Raw genomic sequence first — 24,140 nt, forward strand, 5'->3', positions numbered from 1 at the left:
TTAGCTTGCTTGTGCACCAGCCCTGGGGATGACAGCATCAGCACCATATCTTAGTAGATAAAGCGCTGCCTTGCTCTCTGCTCCTCGCACCACACCAAACACACCAACCAACTTGCATAGAAATTTTGTAAATCTGCCTGTGAGTGGCTTCATTTCTCTAGAAAAAGGGGTTGCAAATATTATTTGTTTTGCAGGTTTATACAGCATGGATTTGGCCCAAGGACATTAGATCACTTTACAAGAGCCCAGATCAGCCTAGCTACCTATCTTTTAGGAACAGAAAGCCTAAGTCATTTACCCAGAGACACATGATGTCATGGAGTCTGAATTCTACCCTGGTTCGCCAATTGAAAATAGGATGTTCTATCCTCTAGTCTGTAGCTCCCGCCCCACTCACAACTGTACCTTTCATACTGAAGACCTGTAGCTGCAGAAAAGCTGGAATCCATGTGGGTTGTCACCACCAGGGCTGCTGAGGAGGGTCCGACCTGCACTACTATAGCCAGAGACTGGTCCACTTGCTTTAGGTTTTTAGTACCATCTAAAAGAGATATGATTTTGACTTGAATTGTTCATATCTCCATCTGAAAAATGGCACTGTGAAGGATTGCCTAGAGGAATTCACATTCAGTAAAAGGCACATTCACACTGTTCAAAAATTATTACAAATTCTTGCAGCACAAGCACCTTAGTCAGGAGGTGGCACCCAGCTCCACTTCTTGTAATCAGGCTTAACTCTGCATTGGAAGAAGAGAGGAGATATATTCCTCGCAGGCTTAAGGAAACCACAGTTCGCCCTGGAGTCTTGAAGCAACAAGAACTCAGTAAATGAAGTTGGAGGTGCAGAATTCCCTCTCTGCAGGTGCGACCTGTGCTCCCTCGTACTCACCTGTTTATATTGACTCAGTGGACACATTACATCTATGAGGGCTCTTCAGAGACATGGTCCCTGGAGCAGGGACTGACACACATCCAGCAATCTGCTGCTGCTACAGAACTTACCAGATGGAAATAATGTAGGTTGTTGTTGCCAATTAGCATGATTTGCTCCTCTAATCTAGAAGTTCCTAAATTAAGGAACAGTCACTTATAAAGTTTGAGTAGTTTGATGAGTAACCAAAATCACTGCATGTCAACAGACAGATGATGTCCATCAAAGCCCTAGGAAGACTGCCAACGAGCCTATCATGCTTGATTTATTCACAGGTGTGAAACAATCAGTGTTAACTATTGCACGTAGGGATTATGCCAATGCATGGGTGTGCAACTATAGGAAGGTGACATCCTTCGAGTGCTCAGAAGATTGACCCCTTGCCTGTCATTTCCACTCATGTGTGACATTTGGGACTGCCGTCAAGTGTTATTTGTTCCTGATGTACACATGACTGTAAAAAAATGGGCAATAACGTGTCCAAATTGTTAATCGTCTCCTTTATCAAACCCTTTAACTGCTTTTTGCTAGAACCTGGTGATAAGCACCCAGACAAACTCGGGAGTAACAATGTGTGTTCCTCTCTGAATGGGTGCTAGTGTTACAATGGGTGCAAATCCTTTTGAGTCATTGTGAACACTAGCGCATGAGAAAAAGTGAACCTAATAGTCATCTAATTATTTTGGGACATTTAAAACATTACCTTTACTACTCCAAGATTGTATTTGAATGCCTGTGATTACCATGCATATGGGCTCATGGCATTGACGCTCCCTGTGATCACAACTCTGGATACGATTTTTCCCTGTGGCCCTCTATCATTTGTATGTCCCGCTCATTGTTCTAGAGGGATGTCACACTGCACCCCATGTGCCTCATTGTGATGATGTGACCCTAGGCTAATAAATTGTACTTCTGTGTCCATATTCTCAACCCCTTCTCCAGGAAAATAAAATAAAAAAAGGATATCCAGAATTTGTACAGCGAGGCAAATCACCCGTGAGGGTCTCAAGGCATGGACTTGTAGGCATGGGAAGATTATTTGCCAAGAATCACAGGATGTTTAGCTGACGCCGGAACTCAGACCTGATTCTCCCAGCTCCAAAGTCGGCAGCTCTGGCTGTTACGTCACACCCACCCTGGCATCCCACTCAATAAATCAGGATTGTTAATGTGCGGCTAATCACCCAATAGGGTATCCAGGTGCTTGCAGGTCCCGGAGGCTTATTCAAACTGCCAGGCCTTGAGGGCTGCTTGTAATTCCAGAAGTGAGGTGATAGTCCAGAGTTGGGTGGGGAGGTTGTTCCAGCTCTTTGCTGCAATTGTGGAGTATGAGCATCCTCCACTTCTCCTTCTATAGATGCAGGGAGTATAAGATAGTGAGAGGGGGTGGAGAATAGTCTTTCCGATGGTTGGTGGAATTTCAGGCAGTAGCTAATGTAGGTGGATCCTTGGTTGTGTGGAGCCTTGTCTGCGAGGGTCAGCAGCTTGAATTGGCATCTCTTTTGTACGGGGATCCAGTGAAGGTGCCCAAGGTGGGGCGTGATGTGCGTAAATTGGAGAGGGCCAAGGATAAGTCTAGCTGAGGTTTTCTGTATGTTCTGAAGTCTCTGTAGGAGGTGTGTCATGATTCCAACATAGAGGGCATTGCCGTAGTCCAGTCAGCTGGTGATGAGGTTGTTTGGTATGATGTGTCTTGTGTGCAAGGGTAGCCACATGAAAATCTTTCATAGCATGCGTGTCATGGTGTGTCTCGTGTTGTTGCGGTTCACCCATGCTCAGAGGGGTCAACCTCTCGACAGCCCCAAGTCCAGAATATAGAGATTTACACATACTGTTGGGATGGTCAAGCGGGGAAGGAAAGGGTAGGAACTGCAGGGAGGGAGATCTGAGAATGACAATAAAGAGTAAAAAACAATCTTGTTCCTCTAATCTTCATGTAACAACCTCATTAGATGCTAAGTGTAGGAGAATACAAAACGTGGGTAAAAGCTACCTGTGAAGGAACAGAAGCTACCCTATACCAACACAAATGCTGTCATGGAGAAAGAACAACATGGAGATTATGTGTAAATACTTTTAGAAAGCACTCCCAAGCACTATGAACAATAGGAAACACCTAGACAGCCTCACCTACCCAGTTCGGCATGTTGGAATAACTCAAATGTACACGAGGCGACTGACTTCCTGGTCACCCCCTACTGACCTCCCCTGTAAGGAACATATAAGAATACACAAAAGAAAGGCCACTGTTATAGCTCTTTTCTCTTGGAACAACTCCTGGTTCAGAGACTGCAGAGTCTTTTAGAAATGATCACAGCAAAAGTTTCCAGTGTGTGTAATTAGTTTACCAATATGAAAGTAACAATAATCACAATTGGGAGTTATTTTACTCCACAATCGTATCTGCATAAGAGTACGAAGAGAGCTTTGGGCTAATCTTTTCTCCAAGCCTGAAAAGCGCGATGTAGAATGACAGCTCAGATTTAAAGGTGGGAGATCAGTTCCTCCCAGGTATTTGCATGATACAAAATAACAAAAGGTCTCCTCTGCATGAGTCCTAATGAACTAAGACTCGCCAACAGAGGAGATTGAAAACACATTCTTTCCCTTTTACATGAGAGATAAGGCGTAAAGTAGTGTTGGATGAACATTATGGATTATCACAATTTTCTCCCCTGCATGAGACTGTCACCATGCCTGTCTTACCAAGGGGAAAAATTAACAAAATGTAACTCAATACCCAACACGATCACACTTCTTCTGAATGAACAAAGGTTGATGCAATGAGCACCCTTACCTGAACATCCACAGCCACAAACGTCCACAAAATATTCAGCAGTTCCGTGGATGTGTCCCCCTGCTATATTCCATTTTCCTGATGGCACGCTCAAGACCGGGTGATACATCAGGAATGTGAAGGATGATGGGAAACAGAGTTCTTCCAACCCAAAGTGCTTTTCTTACTCCAACTCCCACTGCCGGCTATCAGTGTACACCAAGACGATGCACCCTGACAGTACAACCTCTCCTCAGAGAACACTGACAGGTACATGGTTTGTCCGGGAACCTCTTATGGAATGCCGCCACGAGAAGTGATGCATGCATGGCAGCTGATGGGTCCCAGGAGTTCTCTTCAGGACCATACCCCTTCCAAGACACAAGCTACCACAATCTTTGTCTAGTGATTTTGTAATCAAGTATTCCCTTTACTTCAAATTCCCTATCCTGATTCACTCGTTGTTTCTTGACCGGACAATGGGATGGTTTCAAAAGAGAGACATAGAATACAGGATGTAGTTGGAAATTTGCTAGTAAACTCAACTTCACTGCCACAGGGTTTACATGGTTCAATACTTTATAAGGACCTATGTATTCAGAATTAAACACACTATGTTTCTTGAACCGTATATTTCCTGTGGAGAGCCAAACCAAGTCTCCTTTCTTATACAATGGGTTAGGTCTCCGGTGTATATCTGCCTGCCTCTTTTACAGTTCTATTACATGCTGAAGGTGTTTTTGTGTATCTTTCAAGGTCTTTTGAATATGGATCAATCTTGTATGTCCCTCTGGAAGTTTTTGACTGTGACTGGGAGATAAGAAAGGCTGAAACAAGGGTGGAAATCCTAAGAACTATAATACAGAGCTGTTTCGTAGAACTGTGAGTGGCACTTTGTATGTGACTTCTGCTTACCATAACCATTCCACCCATGCCTCGGTATTACTGTCAATGTAACATCTCAGGAACTGTTTGAGCGTTTGATTTAGTCGTTCCGTCTGACCATCAGTTTGCGGATGGAATCTGTTAGACAGCGCAGAAGATATCTATAACTCAGAACACCACACATTCCAAAACTTTGCTGTGAATAGTGTGTGTCACGATCTGATACTATCACATGTGGTAGACCATGCAACCTGATCACATTCACTAGCAGTAATTTTGCTAACTCTCCTGCACAAGTGATCTGTTTGCAAGCAATGAAATGTCCCATTTTTGTTAAATATTAATGACCACTAGGATAACTGTATATGCCAACTATAAAATCCACAGAGAATCCACAGAGAATCTTTACCATGGGTTCTCGGGAGTTAGAAATGGTTGTTAGAGACCTTGAGATTTGCTTTTATCAGCCTTCATTTGAGCACAGATGGGACAGCTTTTTACCCATGATATGACGTCCTGTCATAGAGATGGCCACCAAAACTGTCCCAAGATTTTTTCAGTTATCTTCTCCATACCGTAATGACCTGCACAGGGGAGTGTATGACACCACTGAAACGCTTGTCTCAATTCCTTGGTAGGAATTAAAACCTGTTTTCCTTTCACCGGAATGCCTTGTTGCAAATGTCACTCAGGATGTTGTTTTAACCAATCTTTCCAGGTGAATGTATGTGTTCCCCGAATCACCTTTCTTAGAAAATTGTCGGTTTGTGTCACACAAAGGACCTTGTGTGGTTTGATGATCGTCCTTTCTTGAACTGCTTTCAGTTTTGTTTGAGTTTCTTGACACGTTAAAGCGTCTGCTTTCCTGTTTTCTCTGCCAGGTCGGAAGGTTACGACAAAATGGTACTCGGCAAAAAACAGCATCCATCAAAGATGACTCGGAGTTAACTGATTGGCTGACTTCAGGAACTGTCAATTGCGATGATCAGTGTAAACGGTCACTCTGTGTTTGACCCCCATCAACCAGTGTCTCTATTCCAAAAAGGCCTCTTTAATGGCTAATTAGCTCCTTTTCGGCTATGGTTCATTCTGTTCAGCGCTATTCAATTTTCTGGACATGAAAGCTATAGGATGCAATTGGCCTGTTGCATGCCTTTAGGACAATACTGCTTCTACTGCAACTTCCGAGGCATCTGCTTCCACTATAAACAATTTTTCTGGATTAGCATGAGCCAATACAGGGGCTGAAGAAAATGCCCTCTTGAGAGATTCAAAGGCGGTTTGTGCTTCTTCAGTCTACTGGAATGGAGTCTTCTTTCACAACAATCTATTAATAGGTGCCGCCGTATTCGAGAACCGGTTGGTGAACCGCCTATAAAAATTGGAAAGCCTAAAAAACATTGAATGTCTTTGATGTTTTGAGGATGTGGTCACTGAAATTGACATTATTTTCCTCTCAGCCATTACTTGTCCTGAAGGGGTAAGCATGACTCCCAAAAAATTCCACTGTGGTAACATGAAATTCACATTTGCTGATCTTGCAAAAAAGATGGTGCTTCTGTAGAGTCTGCCGAGTAAGACTCATGTGTTCCGTATGTTCTCCTGTGTTGGACGGAAAAACAAGCATGTCATCAATGTAGACGACCACAAAACAATCCAGGTACTATCTGAGAACATCATTCAGGAAAAACTTAAAGGCTGCGGGGGCATTACAGAGGCCAAAATACAGAATTAGATATTCGTATAATCCGTACCAGGTTTTGAAGGCAGTCTTCCATTCATCACCTTCACGCATATGCACCAAATGGTATGCCCCTCTGAGATCAAGTTTAGTATAAATCAATCACCACCCCCTTCACTTGTTCCAATACAGGTATCAAAGGAAGCGAGTATTGATTCTTGATAGTTCTTAGGTTTCTGTTTGCTTGTGGTATGAAGAATAATGGAGAAGCAGCAGGAGACCTGGAGTGACAAATAAACCCCAAGGAGAGATATGTGTCAATGTATTGTAGCAGATGTTCATTTTCTGGCTCAGCAAGGGTGTAAATTCTGCTACAAGGAACCACAGATCCAGGGATAAGATCAATCCGGCAATTGTATATCCTGTGTGGAGGTAACTCTTTTGCCATACTGTTGCAAAAGATATCTGCGAACTTCTGGTAACAGGTATTCAAGACCACTTCTTTTTCCAAGGTGGTAGCTATGTGATGTTGCAATGCTAAAGGCTTTGAAGGGATAGTTGGTGTTCATATGCAGTGCTCTCTGCAATAGTCGGACTCCATCTTCAACACCTTTTTTGGCCATTCAATCGTAGGGTTATGTTACTGTAGCCAAGATAGGCCCAAGATCACTCCATACATTGGTGCCTGTATAATCTTAAACGATAACTGTTCACAATGGTCTTCCTTGTACCATATCTCGTAATCTTCTGTTGCATAACAAATGGGTCCTGCTCCAAATGCTTGCCATCTACAGCTAAAACTTTCTCAGGAGTGGCTTTGGGTATCAGTGTCACGCCCAGTCTTTGGGCTTCTATCTCATCCAAGAAGCAACATGTGGCTCCTGAACCAACCATTGCCTTGATCTTCTTAGGGTCTTAAATAACTTGGATTTCCATAAGGATGAAGAAGTGTTCTTGTCCAAAGGTAGAGTCTTGTTTCACTGAAGGGATCACACGAATGCTTGAGGGCTCCCCTTCACTACACCTCAAGGGACTAAGGGCCATATGTAGGTAGACTGTGTTTTGCGATTCTCTAATTGCAATTTTTAAGGAATCGCAATTAGAGAATAGCAAAATGCAATGTAGGTAGGATTAGCAATTTTTTTTGCGAATCCCACCCATTCCTTATTTGCGATTCTCTAATTGAGAATCGCAAATAAGGAATACCTTGCCATGCATTCCTATGGGCTAAAAGGCCCATAGGAATGAATAGGAAGACATTCTCAATTTGCGATTCTCAATTAGAGAATCGCAAATTGAGAATGCAATTTCAAGGTTGCAAGGGTGTCAATAGGACACCCTGTTGCACCCCTGAAATTAGCATGGGTGCACATGTGGTGCACATACATGCCCTAAGGGCATGTGTGTGCACCACATTCCACTTTGAAAAATGCAAAAAACTGCATTATTACAAGAAATCGCAAATTACCACCAACCTGTAGTTGGTGGTAATTTGCGATTCCTTAAGGCCAAATAGCACTTTTTTGGAGCTTCCTACATTGCATTTAAGGAATCGCAAAATTTGCGATTCCTTAAATGCAATTGCAAAATAAGGAATCGCAAATTTAGCGATTCCTTATTTTGCATGCAGATTTGCCTTCCTACATTCCACTTAGCAAATTTGCGATCGCAAACGCCGAAATTCGGCGAATTTCAGCGTTTGCGATCGCAAATTTGCTTTCTACATATGGCCCTAAGTTTTCTGATGTCTTGTCTGCTGTGAGAGTGGCCACTTGACCAAATCTGGGATGACTGTTTCTAGGTTTGATGGGACAGTCCTTTAGATAATGTCCTTTCTTCCCACAGGATAGACATAACCCTTGCCTATGTCTGGTTTCTCTCTGTAGGAGTTAGATATGCTCACACAGTTCAGATCTCCATTGGTTCCGGTGGGGTTGTTCCAATTTCGAGTGTCTTAGGACGTTCATAATACAGTGGGAATCATTATTTTCGTTTGTGGTCTCCTTTGCGTTCTCTCAAAGGATGATCGAACTGCATGGTCAAGTTGATAAGGGGCGTACAAGTCCGAGGCTGAGGATCCACTTGAGCAATGATGTCTTTTAAGCCATCCTTGACCCCCTGGTAGAAGAGAGCAGCTTGCTTTGACTCCGGCCAATCCGTTTAGCTAAATAGGAGATCAGGAAGGCTAATCGGGCTTGATTAGTAGCAAACATCTTTGGTTTACAAGTAAAATGTAACAATACCTGGGTTAGAAACACCTGGACTTTGTTAATGTCCCCATAAAATCTCTCAGGAGGGGCTATAGGGATCTGTGGTGGAACCTCTACCACTATTGGACTAGTAGCGGAGAGTGAAGGTCCACCAACATCAAAAGCGTTTTCCTGCATCCGCTCTACTCTTGCTTGTAAGGCTGCAGTCTCATTGCATGAAACATTCAGCTCCGTTTGCACCAAGGCAAGGGTTACTAGAACATCTTCCAAGGTGGCAATTCCAGAATCAGCCCGACCAGGAGGATAAGTAATTTGTGGCCCGATTATTCTGTTACAGTTCACCTCAGGGTTGTGCCGATGCTCAGAGGGGCCCACCTCTCGAAAGCCCCAAGTCCTGAATATAGAGATTAACACAGACTGTTAGGATGGTCAAGCGGTGTAAGGAAAGGGTAGGAACTGCAGGGAGGTAGGGAGATCTCAGTATGACAATAAAGAGTAATAAACAATCTTGTTCCTCTAATCTTCTAGTAAAGACCTCATTAGATGCTAAGTGTAGGAGTATACAAGATGTGTGTAATAGCTATCTGTAAAGGAAAAAAGCTACCCTTTACCAGGAGAGATGAGAGGGTGTTTTCAGGATACCGACAACAAACACTGTCATGGAGAAAGAAAAACATGGAGATCATGTGTAAATACTTTTCTAAAGCAATCCGAAGCACTATGAACAATAGAAAACACCTAGACCGCCTCACCTACCAAGTACGGCATCTTAGAAGAACTCAAAAGTGCACGAGGCGACTGACTGCCTGGTCACCCCCTACTGACCTCCCATATAAGAAAACACAAAAGAAAGGCCACTGTTATAGATATTTTCTCTTGGAACAACTCCTGGTTCAAACAGACTGCAAAGTCTTTTTGAAATGATCACAGCAAAGGTGTGTAAATGGTTTACCAATACGAAAGTAACAATAATCATGGTTGGGAGTTCCTTTACTCCACAATCGTCTATGCATGAGAGTACAAAGAGAGTTTAGGGCTAATCTCTTCTCCAAGCCTGCAAAGCTCGTTGTAGAATGACCACTCAGATTTGAAGGTGAGAGATCAGTTCCTCCCAGGTATTTGCATGATACAAAACTACAAAAGATCTGCTACGCATGAGTCCTAACGAACTAAGACTCACCAAGGGAGGAGATTGAAAATACATCCTTTCCCTTTCACATGAAAAATAAGGCATAAAGTAGTGTTTGATGAATATTATGGATTTTCACAATTTTTTCCCCGTATGAGACCGTCACCAGGCCTGTGACGCCAAAGGGGGAAAATGAACAAAATGCAACTTCATACCCAACATGATCATACTTCTTTGGAAAGGACAAACGTTGGTGCAATGAGCACCCTTACCAAACCTCGACCTCCTCTCGAGCATCCACAAAATAATTGGCATTTCCGTGGATGTATCCTCTTGCTATACTCCGTTTTCCTGACAGCACTCTCAAGACCGCGTGATGCGTCAGGAACTGGATGATAGGAAACAGAGTTCTTCCAGCCCGAAGTGCTTTTCTTACTCCGACTCCTGCTGTTGGCTATCAGTGTACTTGGAGACGATGCCCCTGACACATGTTTAGAGTTAGAAATTTGAAGACCTTATGTAGCATTCGCAATGTGAGGAAGCAGGCGGGGAGACAGCGATGATCTGTGATTTCATGGTTGACAATGATGATTCTGAATTTTCTGGTGTGGTCAGAGTGAGTGGGTGCAGGTCCTGGGTCTGATGGCTACCGGGAGTCATTCCATGTTTTGCTGCTGTTGCCAAAGATCAGTACTTCCATCTTGTCTAAGTTCATTTGCAGGCAGCTTTCTTCATCCAGTCGGCAATGCTTGTCATGCATCTGTGGAAGTTGGTTCCGGTGGAGGAGGGGTCGTCGGTGAGTTAGAGGATGAGCTGGGTGTCGCCTGCATAGGAAATTATGTTGAGACCATGGAATCTAATGATGTTGGCCAGCAAGGTCATATATTTATTGAAGACGTAGGACTGAGGGATGAACCCTGGGGAACACTGTAAGTGTTCTTGGGTTCAGAGGTGAAAGGTGCAAGGTGGATCCTCTGGGTTCTTTCGATGAGGAAGGAAGTGATCAATCTGAGCGCGTCCCCTTGGAGGCCGATGTGATGAAGTCTTTCGATCATCGTTTGGTGGGATACAGTGTCAAAGACTGAGAGCATCAAGTAGCTTGTTGTGCTCCAGGTGTGTTATGTGTTGCTTGTTGATGATCTCTTTCAGTATCTTGAATAGAAATTAGAGCAGGGAGATTGGCTGGTAGTTTTGGAGGTCGATAGGGTTAACAGAGAATTTTTTGAGAAGTGGTCTGACTTCAGCATATTTCAGGCATCAGAAAAAGTTGTGGTGATGCTAGAGGTGTTGATCAGGGTAATGAGTTCCTGGCTGATACTTTAGTTTCCAAGGTTGAAAATGTGGTGTGGGATTGGGTCTGTGGAAGCTCCTGACTTAAGTTGATGGATTTCATGGTGAAGGGGGTGTCCTGGGTGGAAAGAAGTCCCCAGGTGCTCAGTCTGTGGTTCGGGTCAGTTGCCATGGTGGCATATCTGTTGAGATAGCCCCTAGGTGTTGGGTTGTGGTTTGAAGCTTCTGTATATGGTTGTAATTTTTTGGAAGAAGTCAGCAAGGTTGCTGCGCAGTTCCTGTGAGAGTGTGATGTTTTTGCTGGCAGCCGATTTTTAGAATTCTTCAATGATGTTGAAAAGTTCCTTGGTGTTGTTGGTGCTGGTTGCGATGAGCGCGTCTAGAACTGAATTCTTTGTTGCCCTCAGCAGGTGATGATAGAGATTGAGGGAGGTCTTGAAGGCTGCCCTGTCGGAAGTGTTCTTGTTGGGTGACTAGCTCCTCTCCAGCTGTTCGCTGTCTTGTTTCGCTGTTCTGAATACTTGGGTGTAGTAGCTCGCCTTCTTTAGAGGACTTTCTCTGGGTGTTGCTCTTGATGGGGACGATGCTGTTAGTGCAATTGGCGAACTAGGTGTTGACGTTTTTATCTGCCTGTTTAAGGTTGGTGACGGTAGCAGGGTTGGAGGTGTTGAGGGTATCCGTCCAGCTGGCCGCTGAGATTTTACTCCACAACCAGTGGGAGGCGCTGGTTGTCTTGGGGGTGTCTGTTCAGGGGCTGGAGATGCTGAAGTGTAAAATGTAAATTGATACTTGTATAGCGCACTACTCACACGCAAGGGTCTCAAGGCGCTTGTACGAATACCGCTGTGGAACCCATCCTGGCTTTCCCTGTGAGGCGTCCACTCCTGGGCACCCCCAAGGTGGAGGCTAGGCATCCTTAGCATTGTGGGGGCCGTTGTGGAGATTAAGCAAGCTATTGCCCAGAGTTGCAGAGTGGGACTCCATGATTGGAATGGCACAGAGGCGAGAATTATCAGGTCCGTGGAATTTTTGAGCCCAAGACCCGCCTAGGCGGGGAATTGAACCCTGGTCCCGGGCTAGACCTCTGCATCAGGGTCTGCCACTCTAATCATTGAGCCACACTTCTCCAGTGGACGATGGAGTGATCCGTCTATGTGAGTTCTGTGGTATGGCTGTATTTGACACAGTTGTTGGAGGTGAAATCAGGTCCAGCTTGTGTCCTGCAGTGTATATAGGGTTGTGGACGATCTGGGTTGATTTGAGGCTGCTTATACTATTGAGGAGGTGTGCGGTACTGACGTAGTTGGGGTTGTAATGTGGAAATTTAGGTCGCCGAGGAAGATGTAGTTCTTGGAGTCGAAGAATAGAGACTGAATGAAGTCTGTGATGGTGTTGCAGAAGCTGGAGCACAGGCCTTGAGGTCGGTGTGTGAGTGTGCCTATGATGGTTGTCTTGTCATTAATGTGGAGCTTAAAGCTGAGATGTTATATGGGGTGGTGGTGTTGTCAGTGGTGGTGGTGCATTGCATGGTCTCTTTGTGGATGATGGTTGCTCCTCCTACTGGATTGTTGGTGTGGTCCTGGTGAGTGATTTTATATCCATGGTGGGATCAATGTGGCAATTTCTGGGGTGGATGTGGAGTTGAGCCAGGTCTCACTGAGGAAGATGATGTGCAAGGGCAGTGATGAGGTCCCATAATTCGGTGGAATGCTTGCATAGGGAGTGTGTGTTGAGAAGGGAGCATGCGAGTTGGTATTTTTGTTCAGGTGGTATCTGTGGTGTGTTTGGGTGGGGCTGGTCAGTGGGCTAGTGTGTGTACTGCGACAGGTGAAGTGGCAATGAGGGCAGGTGTGCAGTCCTTCCGTGGGTCGGTGTGGTGGCAGTGTTTGTTCCTTTGTCGAGGGTGTAGAGCTCGTCCATGAGGTATCATCAGGGGCGGAAGGGCCAGGGGTTGTGGTGTTGGGTGTGGTTGAGGAACGAATGGGCAGAGACGAGCTTGCCTTTGGTGCATCAGAAGTGTGCCTGCGCTACAGCCTGCATTAAGTAGGTCTTGGGATGGACTGAGCTTCTGTTGGCGAGTGGTGAAACCCGGGCAGGAAAAGCCAGGCAGGAAAAACCCGCACAGCGGCAGTGTCACAGGATTACTCTGAATTAAGCAGGAACTGGAGGCCACAGGCAGGTGGCAGGCCTGACTCTTTCTTCTATATTCTCAAATTGCCCTAGCTTATCTTCCATTTCTATAGTGGGGACCCTTGAAGTATAACAACTCCAAGTCTTAGGCCCTAATTATGAGCAGATAGTAATTGGTGTGAGAGGAACTTTCACACATGTGTGATAAATACCATCCGTTTAGGAGTTTTAGGGGAACAACATGCAGACTTTAATGCTTACCAGAAAATACTAAGCATTTTCCCCCTCTAAATATTGACAAGTTTGACCTGCTGATATTTATCACAAAAGTAATTACTGTGATATGTCCAGTAACAGCAGTTACCTCACATATAGCAATTAACAACACCCCTCATAATAAGGGCAATAGTGTTCTATCCTCACTGTTCCTGAGATTGTGTCTCTCTCTTCTTCAGCTGACCTGGTCTAAATATTTTCTCACTTCCTAGGTTTTCCCTCATCCTCACAGCATTCTGTCCCATTTACCTTGTTCTCAGCCGCTTGGCCAATTTCTTCCTTCATCATCTTTGACACTAGTGAGTTTCCATAGTAGTCAGCATCATCCTTCTGCCACATTCTGTGGTCCCACTTTTGACTCCCTGCAATTGAATTGACCTGTTGGTGTATGAAGAAAGAATATAAAAGCTGTATGTGTAGTCCATGGTAATTTAACACTTAGGACACTCTTGCTCAATGATCTGTGATGACCTCTCTTTTTTTTTTAATTTACACTTGCCTAATTCAAATGATTTAGTGAATTTCCTAAAATGATGCAATTACACCACTTTACATAATTACCAGCCATTGAAACATGGCATTCATAGTAAATGTTTGCAACAAACACATGTGAACAACTGAACATGTGCCATTGTTGTTAGTGGTGCTTTTTATAAATGCGCTATATTATAACACAAAATGACGGATTTGCTTTTCACATAATGTTGTGCACTTTTGCCAACATTTCTTGTAATTATAGGAAAGTAAATTACACAAACTTTGCACACCACCAGAAACCACCCACTCTTCAGGTGAAAAGAAAAACCTTGAGAAGGCACAGTTAGTATCTGTCCACAATGAGGATACCAGCTAGAACATGTCATTGCTAAATTCGGAGACCTTTAAAGTCCTCCTGTCAAACTCCTTTCATTAGACCAGTTACAGATTAACTTTACAACTATTTTCACTTTTCTTTGTGTGGTGTAGTATACAAAAAGCAATTTCTTACCAATGGATAGATGAACCTTGCTTAGTGCTATCAACATGGGTAGCTCTGTATCCAATAATTTCCTATGGTCTTGTAAATACAGCAGTTGACCTATCCTGCTGCCTGGTGTGGACTTAGTTTACCTCAGAGAGTTAAGTAATGTGAGTGAAGGTGATTAATTTATTTTATTTTTGCCGGCACCCCCTGCGTCTTACAGGGGCCCCACAGGTTAGACCAGTTGGTAGCATTTGACACTATTCAAGATGCTAGGTTGCTCACTGGCTTTCAAGAGATTGGCATTAGGGACAATGCCTGGAAGTGAATAAAATCCTTCCTGGAATAAAGGCGTCACAGAGTTTGGCTACCTCCTTACTCGTCAGGCAGTCAAAATGTCTCTGTAGGGGTTCCGCATAGTTCGGCCCTTAACCCCTCAATGTTTAACATCTATATGTCTCTCCTTACTGATTTAGTGGAATCTTTGAGGGCTAAAATAATATTGTATGCCAATGATGCACAGATGATCTTTTCCTTTGATAAGGGAGTACCAATCTCTGTGGTTTTTCGCTGGATGACCTAAAATCAACAGAAGTGCAATATCGCATAGACTGAGGCTCTCAGGTTAGGACACAACTTTGATCGCAAATTTCTTTCCACAAGCAAATCAAGTTGATGATTAGCGTTTGATTTGGCTTCTTGCGTATGATGAAAACATTTTTTGCATTTCCTTTCGGTTCCAATTAGGAGTACAGTGATTCTGGCAAATGTCCAGGCTGGACCATGCCAATGGTTTATATGTCGGTCGGCCACAGGAAATTACAGACTGTGCAGAATGCGACCGCCAGGCTTGCCCTCATGTCTTCCTAGATGAGAGCATGCCACCCAACATCTGCGTACTTTGTTCTGGCTTCCTGTAAACAAGTCAACTTTATTCAAGACCTCTCTGTTAACATACATAACACTGTATATCTTGGGCCCTGTCTACTCATCCTCCAGGATCTCTTATTATAATTCTGTGAGAGCCTTGTGTTCCACCAATAACCATTTGGCCATGATTCCAAGGGTTCGTCTTGTTTAAATAGGTGGATGTTTCTTCTTCTTTTTGGGGCCAGTGGGCTGGAACAATCTTCCTTTAGAACTGCACCAGATAGACAAGGAACGAAGTTTTAGGAAAAAGAACAAGACATGGTTTTATGTTCAGAAGCCAGCTTCTATTTTCTTACATGTGTGCATCGCCGCAAAGCACCGGGACAATTTTTGAGTAGCCTTGCGCTCAGTAAATCCCTGTACTTAAACATAAATATGCATTCTAGTGCAACATCAATTATTTATTAATTACTTGATTTTTGCCTGCCCTCTACCTCCCATAAGGACTCATCCACTTCACATAGGGGCCCCACGGGCCCTTTAAGGTAAGGCACCTTAGAGTCCTCTGCTAAGTGCTTCTGCTTGTGCTGAGTGCTAAACTATACAAGAAGCAAAGAACATCGACCAAAAGTAGAGGGTTCCTGCCAAGAAAGTTGCCTGTCAGGAGAAGAAGTATGTTGTTATTATCAAGCACTCATCCTTTTTCTGGCAATGCAACATACCTGCTGCACCCTCCTTTGTGCAGGAAGAGGCTCACCTCTGACTCAACCGCACCATCACCAAAATCAAAGCCTAAGGGGCTGATTCACAGAACTAACTTAAGACAAAGTCCTAAACTTACTACTTTTGGTATTCACAGAAGTTAGGATTTTGTCTTAAGTATGTCTTAAGTCTGTCTTAAGTCTGTCTTAAGTCTGTCTTAAGTTTGTCTTAAGACAAACTTAAGACAATATCCTAACTTCTGTGAATACCAAAAGTAGTAAGTTTAGGATTTTGTTTTAAGTTAGTTGTGTGAATCGGGCCCTATGTGTGTTAGTGCTGTAGGCATGAAGAGCAGTGAGCCTGAAAACATGTGTCTCATTCCCTGTCAGAATAATCAACAACAGGAACCACCGCATTCAATACATGATCTTCCAGAAATTAGAGTAGTGTGTTGAGTCTGCTGAAGAGAAGGATTGGGTGTGACTGCTCTTCCGTTAGATGCATTAGCTTAACAATCTCTGGCAATGAAAAGAGACAGCACTTCCCTATCTTCTCCAAGCCCCCATCCGGTGATCTTGACAAATATTGCACCCCAGTTGCGACCAACAAGGAAAGGTAAGATAAAGGAAGGTTTCCAAAAGCCTTTGAAGAGAGAGACATGATAATGGGCAAGTTACTGGTAGTAGGCAGAGTGGCCCATTTGCCAGCTTGCATAAACCAAAATCCAACAGAAGTGTAAGCTACATATTATTAGCAATTTCTCATCTAAGAGTTGTTTTCAAATCAAAAATCCATGATTTAGTTAAATGAAGAATGGTGAACACAAGCTCGGCACACATCACCTTTTAACGTGACATCCAACAAACAGTGGATGTACAGGGAGGACTTCCATGTCCACAGGAGAAGCGGCATAGGAGCACTGCCAGGATTCAAGTGAATTTAGAGTGACTCAGACAGGTGTAGTGGTGAAAGGGTGCTGTTGAGGCAGGTAAAGTGATTTTGCAGGATTACAAAAATGAATGTATTTTGTTTAAAATCATGGATAAAATGTAAAGTTTACTTGATTTTAAGAGCTGAGGCAGTGCTCTAGCTGTTGGGGAGGAGGGGTGACAGGGGGGGGACTGGGCATGCACAGCACACCATGTTTTCATCAGGCTGGGGTGCACCGTATACCTAACTTGTAGTTTTACACTTTATACAGCACAAGAGTTTTGCAATTTTTTTAAAAGGTTGTTGTGGTGTTTTTACGGCAGAGGGACACTGAAGCAAAATATTTAAAGTGGATGTATGTTTAAAATTAGGGAAACAAAGTCTGTAATGCATGTAGCATTCAATGGCTTATGTTGTATGCTCAGATTTACCTTGCATAGTTTATTTATGAATCTCAGGATCAGACAGTCCCAAACATCATTTTTACATTGCAATTTTTTTTAAATTTCACACTCTTTTTTTATCTGTTTGTATGTCCATATACAAATACCACCCACATACATATGTACATAACCCAGTCTGATGTCATGCTGCTCCCATTTTGACTAACATTGATTTAGACCCTAGTGGCCATCACACCAGACCACCAGGTGCACTGGACAAGCATTTGGCTTGTGATGCTTGAATGATGCTCTGGCCAAATGTAAATGTCCAGCAAGGTGGAACAAGATCTCTGTGGAGTTGCTGTTGTGGCAACGCCTCTGAGGATACTGGACTTTGTCACTTTGTCACCTTGCTCGAAACAGTTTTTCACTTTTCAAGACACCGCACCCAAAAGTGGGAGGTTATTGCCTCAATACAAACAATAATGGCATTGAAGACCATAGAGGGTTTACCAGAGCTAAATACTATGCTCATACAACTTCATTGCTCTTACCACTTGTCAAGTGTGCTGTAAAGTGCAGCACACATAGAAACTTTGAAAAACTTAGTGAAAAATGTATTTTCTCCTACTTTGCACCTGCCTCAAGAAAGTATATTGTTTGGTGCAAAGCACTGTCTACAAGTGTTACTAGGTATGTATTTGAGTCAAAAACCATGGGTGGTAGAACAGGATCATCCATGTACCACAATAGGCATAGCCCCTTAATCCCCTTGATGCAAGGTAATGCGACGCAGCACAAAATGAAATTTGCACTACTTTTAGACAAAATTTCTGTCAAAAAAGAGTTTTGCGCTGGAAAGTAAATAGTGGTTCAAGAGATTGCACCTATTTTCATCACTTTTTGTGTCTTTAGACATGAACAAAGGCTTGATAAATCTGCCCCTATGTGTATAACTGTCTGGTTTTGTCGATTATCATAAGAATAGCAACCTCTTGGTAGTCTGCTCCACTTTAAAGAGAAGCCAACTGTAGTCCAGTTGAGAAAATCGAAAAAATTATCTACGAAGGTTATTTGAAATTGAGATTTCAAAGAATTTAAAGAACTTTTTATAGCTAGGGCTGCCAGACAGTGCAAGCTGCGTGGTTGCAAAATAACTCTTATCAGCCTACCAAGAACTTACAGAAGGCATAAAGCTGCCCATTCTTACCATTGGTTGATCTTACTGTCACTCATGTTTGCTTGCTTATTATATGCTTGCCTTCTATATTGTGTGAATTGCTCCCCTGGAACACCCCTATCCCCTTTACTTGTGACCTTCCACTGATCACTTTTAGGGAACTACTTGTATATTTGTGCTTAAGCACTCCATGAGAATGCATGTGTTTTCCAGCTTTCTTCCCCATGTGTTTTTCTCCAACTGGCTTTCTATGATGCTTTCTCTAATTTGTGTGATTTTCTTCTCATTCCACACAAATCATAACCTGGGCTCACTTATCTGGTACCCCCCTTAACTATCCAGCAACCTTATTTTTTTCATGTTTGCTTCCAGCACTTTATAAATAAAAAGTATTTCACACTACTTCATTCACATTTTTTTTACTTGCTTCGTGAGTTTAAAAAAGGAAATTGTAACCCTGTGATGTGCATGTGTCAGAACCAGCAGCCACATCATCAGTGTTTGTTTTATTTTTTTTTATTTATGGTATAGAGCATCAGCAGTTTTACAAATCCTGTACTTCATGGATAAAAAGGGAGAGCCAACAGGACTCCGCCATGAGCCCTTAAAAGCTTGTTCAGTACTATTAAAGGTGGCTGGAAACTGAAGTGTCATAACAGACTATTTCACGCTTTGAACAAAGCGCATTTACCACTAATTGAAGACTGTGGTTTTCGCACATTTTTAAGTAGCACACTTTTTACCAATCTGAGCCAGTAGTGAAAAGATAAATAAAAAAGCCTTTCACATTCATGCATTATTGACTTCCACACTGTATGCTTTTGCAAATGTTGGAATTTTGTACCTTGGGGTATTGGAGAGGAAACTGCATGTTTATTGAATATCTAGAAAGGCTAAGCAGTGCCCGCTTTAGCACTGGTGTCGCCTGGTGTTTTTAGTGCCCCCTAATGACCCCTTTTTCCATGAGTTCCCTCACTACCACCTTACAGCAGGGCCCCTCATCGCCCCATTGGCCCTCTCTGACATAGATTTCATATTTAGCTGATAGACACACAAGGAACTCTGCCGCATGTGTCTTTAAAACCACATGTTTCTTTAAATACAGCACCCCCCTATGTGAGTGCCCAGTGCAGCTGCACCGGTTGCACCGCCCTAATGCCGACCCTGGTGCTAATCATTTTAAATCCTCTTAAGGTGTTTATTCTATATGTCTTTGTACCTCCCACACATGCTCAGGTCACATTTCACAATTCATATCTCCAAGAGTATTTGGTGTGACTGGCAGCTAAGTTGATCATGTTAAATACCATACCATACACAGGTGCCCAGAGTGGATTTGACTATGGGAAGGAGCCATTCATCAGGTGGTGGGGATGGCACACATAACAGGCGTTCATAAATGCCACGCATATTAAAGCTGTTGGAGTATTGGACACTGAAAAAAGACCACTCTGCATGACTTTCAGTCAATTGTAAAATTCTGGACCTAACTAGAACTTACACTGTGATCACATGATGATCACAGACTCATTTTCTGGCAATTGCATTGCTTGTTTACCTCATGCTGTATGCAGAATGATACTGTACATACCTTCTAGTGGAATGCTTTCTAATTTCACATACTCAGAAGTTCAACAAAAACGGTTGGAATGGATGTTCTTACTAACTAAATGTACTTGAATAGCGTGGAATGAAGCACATGGACTCCTGACTGATTCCAATTAAAAGATGCAAACACAAGTGCCAATATAAACTATTGATATAGGTGACTCAGCCGTTTTAGACACTAAGGGGCCTATTAGGATGGCGGGTGGACGTAGCGGTGCTGAGACCGGCCGGCAGTGGTGCGGGTGTCCCTCACCTACAATTAGGATGCCACCGCCACGGTGGCGGTGGCATCACCCATCCTCTTCATTGTGGTGGGCGGTGCACACAGCACCGTCCGCCACAATGCTTTGCGTGCACAATGTGCATTTGCATGCACAACGTGGCAGGCACTGCGCGGTGCCTGCCACTTTGTCCATGCAAATGCTGGGTGGTACCATAGGTACCCCCCATGTGCCCCCCCACCCCCCGCAACGGGCCCCCAGCTGTGGATTCCTCATGCCTTTCCCGCCACGGAAAGGCTGCTTCCCGCTCCCATTGTAATATGGATGGCGGTGTCTAGCAGACACCGCCACCATATGCAACCCTTTTCCTCCCGGTCGACTAGTCGACCGGGCAGACAAGCAGTGGGCGGTCTTCCCGTCCGCCGCAGTACCCCCCACCATCATGATATGGTGAGGGGGAAATGGGAGGCAGGCAGGGGATTATGTCGGGCAGATCGCCACCGCCATGCGGGCGGTGGCGATCCGCCCGACATACTAATAGACCCCTTAGCTACATTCTAACTAATTTCTTTTTAGTCTCTTTTGTAAAGCCAACACATTGCAGATGATTCTAATATCAATGGGTAGTTGCTTCTATTTTCTCAGAGCTCGGCAGGAAGATGCTTTTTTTAAAGACTTACTTTTTGCTTTTTCATATCTCTTGTTAGAAGCTAGAATTTACTCAAATGTCTCTATCACTTCCTGAGCTGTTTAGTTTGCATTTTCCGGCAGCTGGGGTGTCCAAAACAATTGTTAATAGGCTGTTTTTGCAAATTTTGTGAATAAGCATTGTGAGATGTTGGTCAGTGGTTCGACTCAGCAATTTAGTAAACTGATCCAGATGGAGAGATATGTTGGGCATCAAAGTGGGTTGCTTTATACAACTCATCTTGAATTTTTGAGCTTGCACTAACAAGAAGACAGGAGAGTGGCTAATTTTTGTATCTCCTGCATGGTTTAGCCTATCAGCCACAATGGCTGGAACATCCTTTACAGAACCTGAGGATGCTGGGATCTTAGTAGTCACCAGACGGACCCTCAATTAAGACAGCCACTGGGTAGCCAAAACCTGATCAGTAATTTCCAAACACAGATCGGATGGGGCTTCTGTTTGGACCTAGCTGTAGAACACTTTGGTCAAGAATTTGCTCTCTTGGTCATGGCTAGCTGCGGGTTATCAATTGAAAGGTCAGAGTTGATTTTTGGCAGCCTCTAGTCCCTAACAGCCCGCCCTTCAACTCAAGAGTTCTTGAGCTTGTTGGCAATATTCTTAATAGAAATTATTTATTTATATATTGTCCTATTCACCCTGTGAGAATGACATAGGAGAATTTTTTTAAAGAGCTTACGTTTCTCAGTGACAATGGTTTTCTGTGTGAATCATTCTTCTGCTTTCAAATATTACACAAAATTGCTTAATGCAAAATTTCACAACTTTTGCATAATGCACACATTTCTGAGCACTGTTGATGCTCTTTGGGCAATAAGAACATAAAAATAACCCTTTGAAGCAGCACAGGGTCAACAACCACTGGTGTGCTGTCTTTTTGAAGATGTGGACAAAATGTGAAATTGAATTTGTCCAGAAGTGGCTATTTCATTGGTTTGTTTAGAGCATAATTATGGGACTTAGGGCATATTTACTAGAGAAGTGGCTGAGCGTGGCGTTAGCCTCCTTGGCTTTGCACCACGCTCTGCCACTTCTGAAATTCTGAGTTGCACTATATTTACAACAATATGGTGCAGCCCTGCATTTCCCCCAGCGCTGGTGCTAAATTTAGCAGCCTAGCTCCAACGCAGGCACCCTTGCACCATAGTGCAAGGGTGTCTGCCTTGAGAGGAAGATTGTTTATGTGCTGGAACATGTCTCTTCCGACACATAAACAATCTTTAAATGGCATTTTGAAACTTCTATGTGTGCTGCTTAACATTTTTTTTTGATTGATTTTTTATGTGCAGAATGGCACACCTTCCTGTACATAAATAATCAAAGGCCGTTTGCTGTTTCTATGTGTGCTGCACAACGCAGCACACATGGAAACAGCAAAAACGAGGAGAAATGAAGCATTTCTCCTCATTGTGCCAGGGTAAGATCAGGTTTTCCCTGGTCTTAATTTTGGCGCTGCCTCCTATTTACGCCATCCTTGTAAATAGAATACGGGTGGGCGGAATTTGCGAAATTAACTTTCGCAATTTATCGCGAAAACCCTAAAAATCTCCGCAAACACGCCGGAAATATCACGAAGACGCGGACGTTTTTTTCCCGACTGTTCGCAGTATTTTTTGCGTGATAGCGGGTCGCAAACTTACCCATGCGGTTGCTCATGGGCGCGGCCCTCTTATTTTCACTTGTCCCGCCCTCTCGCGATTCCTACTTCCTGTTCCGGGTCGCGCAATGCATGTTCGCGCCCGTTCGCGGTCGAAATTTCCTGTTCGCGACTGCTTTTACTTGATCGCGTTGCTTTTTGCTTGCTCGGGGAGAAAATATCGCGCGAACGTGCGCACGTGGTCGCAATGGGCGCGGCCATCTTGTTTTTCACTCTATTGCATGGTTCTGGGGCCTGTTTTTCAATCCTCTCCAAATCTTTTCAATCCTTGGATTAATCCCACTTCTTTTTGATCTTTCTTATTTATTATTTATCTTACTATTTTCCATCTTCTATATTTTTGGTTTTTGTCTCCTTTTTTTGTTTTTTAGCTACTTTTTCTCTTTCTATTTCCTGCTATTATTTATTTCCTTTACTTCTTTAATTTCATTACCTTTTCTTACCCCAGAACCATGTCTAAGGGTAGGGCTGGTGGATGACGCAGCCAGAGCCGCGACCGCCTTCCTTGCGGAAGGCGGCGCCCACAAGGGGTGCAGGCACAGGCCTTATTTGGGCAGCGCCACCTCCCCTCAACCCTGGCAGCAGGTGGCAGGCCAGGGTCCGGGTACGGCCTCCAGGAGCGTCGGCAGCGGTGGGGGATGGTTCGCCGGGCAGTGTCGCGCTTCTCTGGGGTCCGGTGCACCCAGGCGCAGCTGACGCACCGGTGGTCCGACATCCTGGACCATGAGCAGGACCTGCTGGACCTGCTAGGAGTGGAGGTCCCGGGGCTTGGTGAGTACCTATTTAATTATTACAACTTTGTGTCTGTTCTTCTGCTCTGTGTTATATATTGCGAATATCTTTTTTTCTTCCAACCAGCTAGAATGTTGCTGCTTACATTCCAGGTTAATTACGTTTAAAAGTCTTCTGTGATTATGACACAGGTGCTCTTCTGCGCTACTACTAATCTTACTTGTTTGCAACTTTGCGTTTGCGCTTGCTTTGCGTGATTCTTTACAAGTTTATTTTAGAGAAATTAAGTTACGTAATGCTACAGTGACTCTAGTCCACTCCTTACTTTGTCCTGTCACTAATAGATAGGGGCGGATTGATACTTAGGTTTAGGTACTTTGTATGAGCTTCTAATTTGTTAGTGGTATGCGTGATGCCCCCTCAGTTACGTGACGTGCTGCTAGTACGGCAGTCTTTATTTGAACCTTTTCTAGTTTGTTCAATGAGTGGTGGTAATTGGCTTAGCACTAGCAGAACATCAGCATCAATCAATCAACCCAAAATTTGCTGTATTCAAAAAATGTAGTCATGTGTCCTCCATGATTTGACCATATGCATTGTTGAGGAATACAGTGGAAATGCATACTTAATGTACAATTGGCATGCCTGGAATAGGTGGGCTAGGCTGGGTGGTACGTCGTACTTAGGCTCAGTTGTAACTTAGTATTCTGGAATCAGAATGGAAGACTGGATTACTGTTGATAAATGGTAACTTAAGTAGTCCATGTGCGAATCCCCCGATATTACTTGTTGACCAGATGAGATCGGTCAATTTAGTTATTGCAATTGTTGTTTACATAAGTGTTTTTTGACCGTTGTTGAAAAATATTGTATTTG

This window comes from Triturus cristatus, chromosome 7, assembly GCF_964204655.1.
Source record: "Triturus cristatus chromosome 7, aTriCri1.1, whole genome shotgun sequence".
NCBI lineage: Eukaryota > Metazoa > Chordata > Amphibia > Caudata > Salamandridae > Triturus > Triturus cristatus.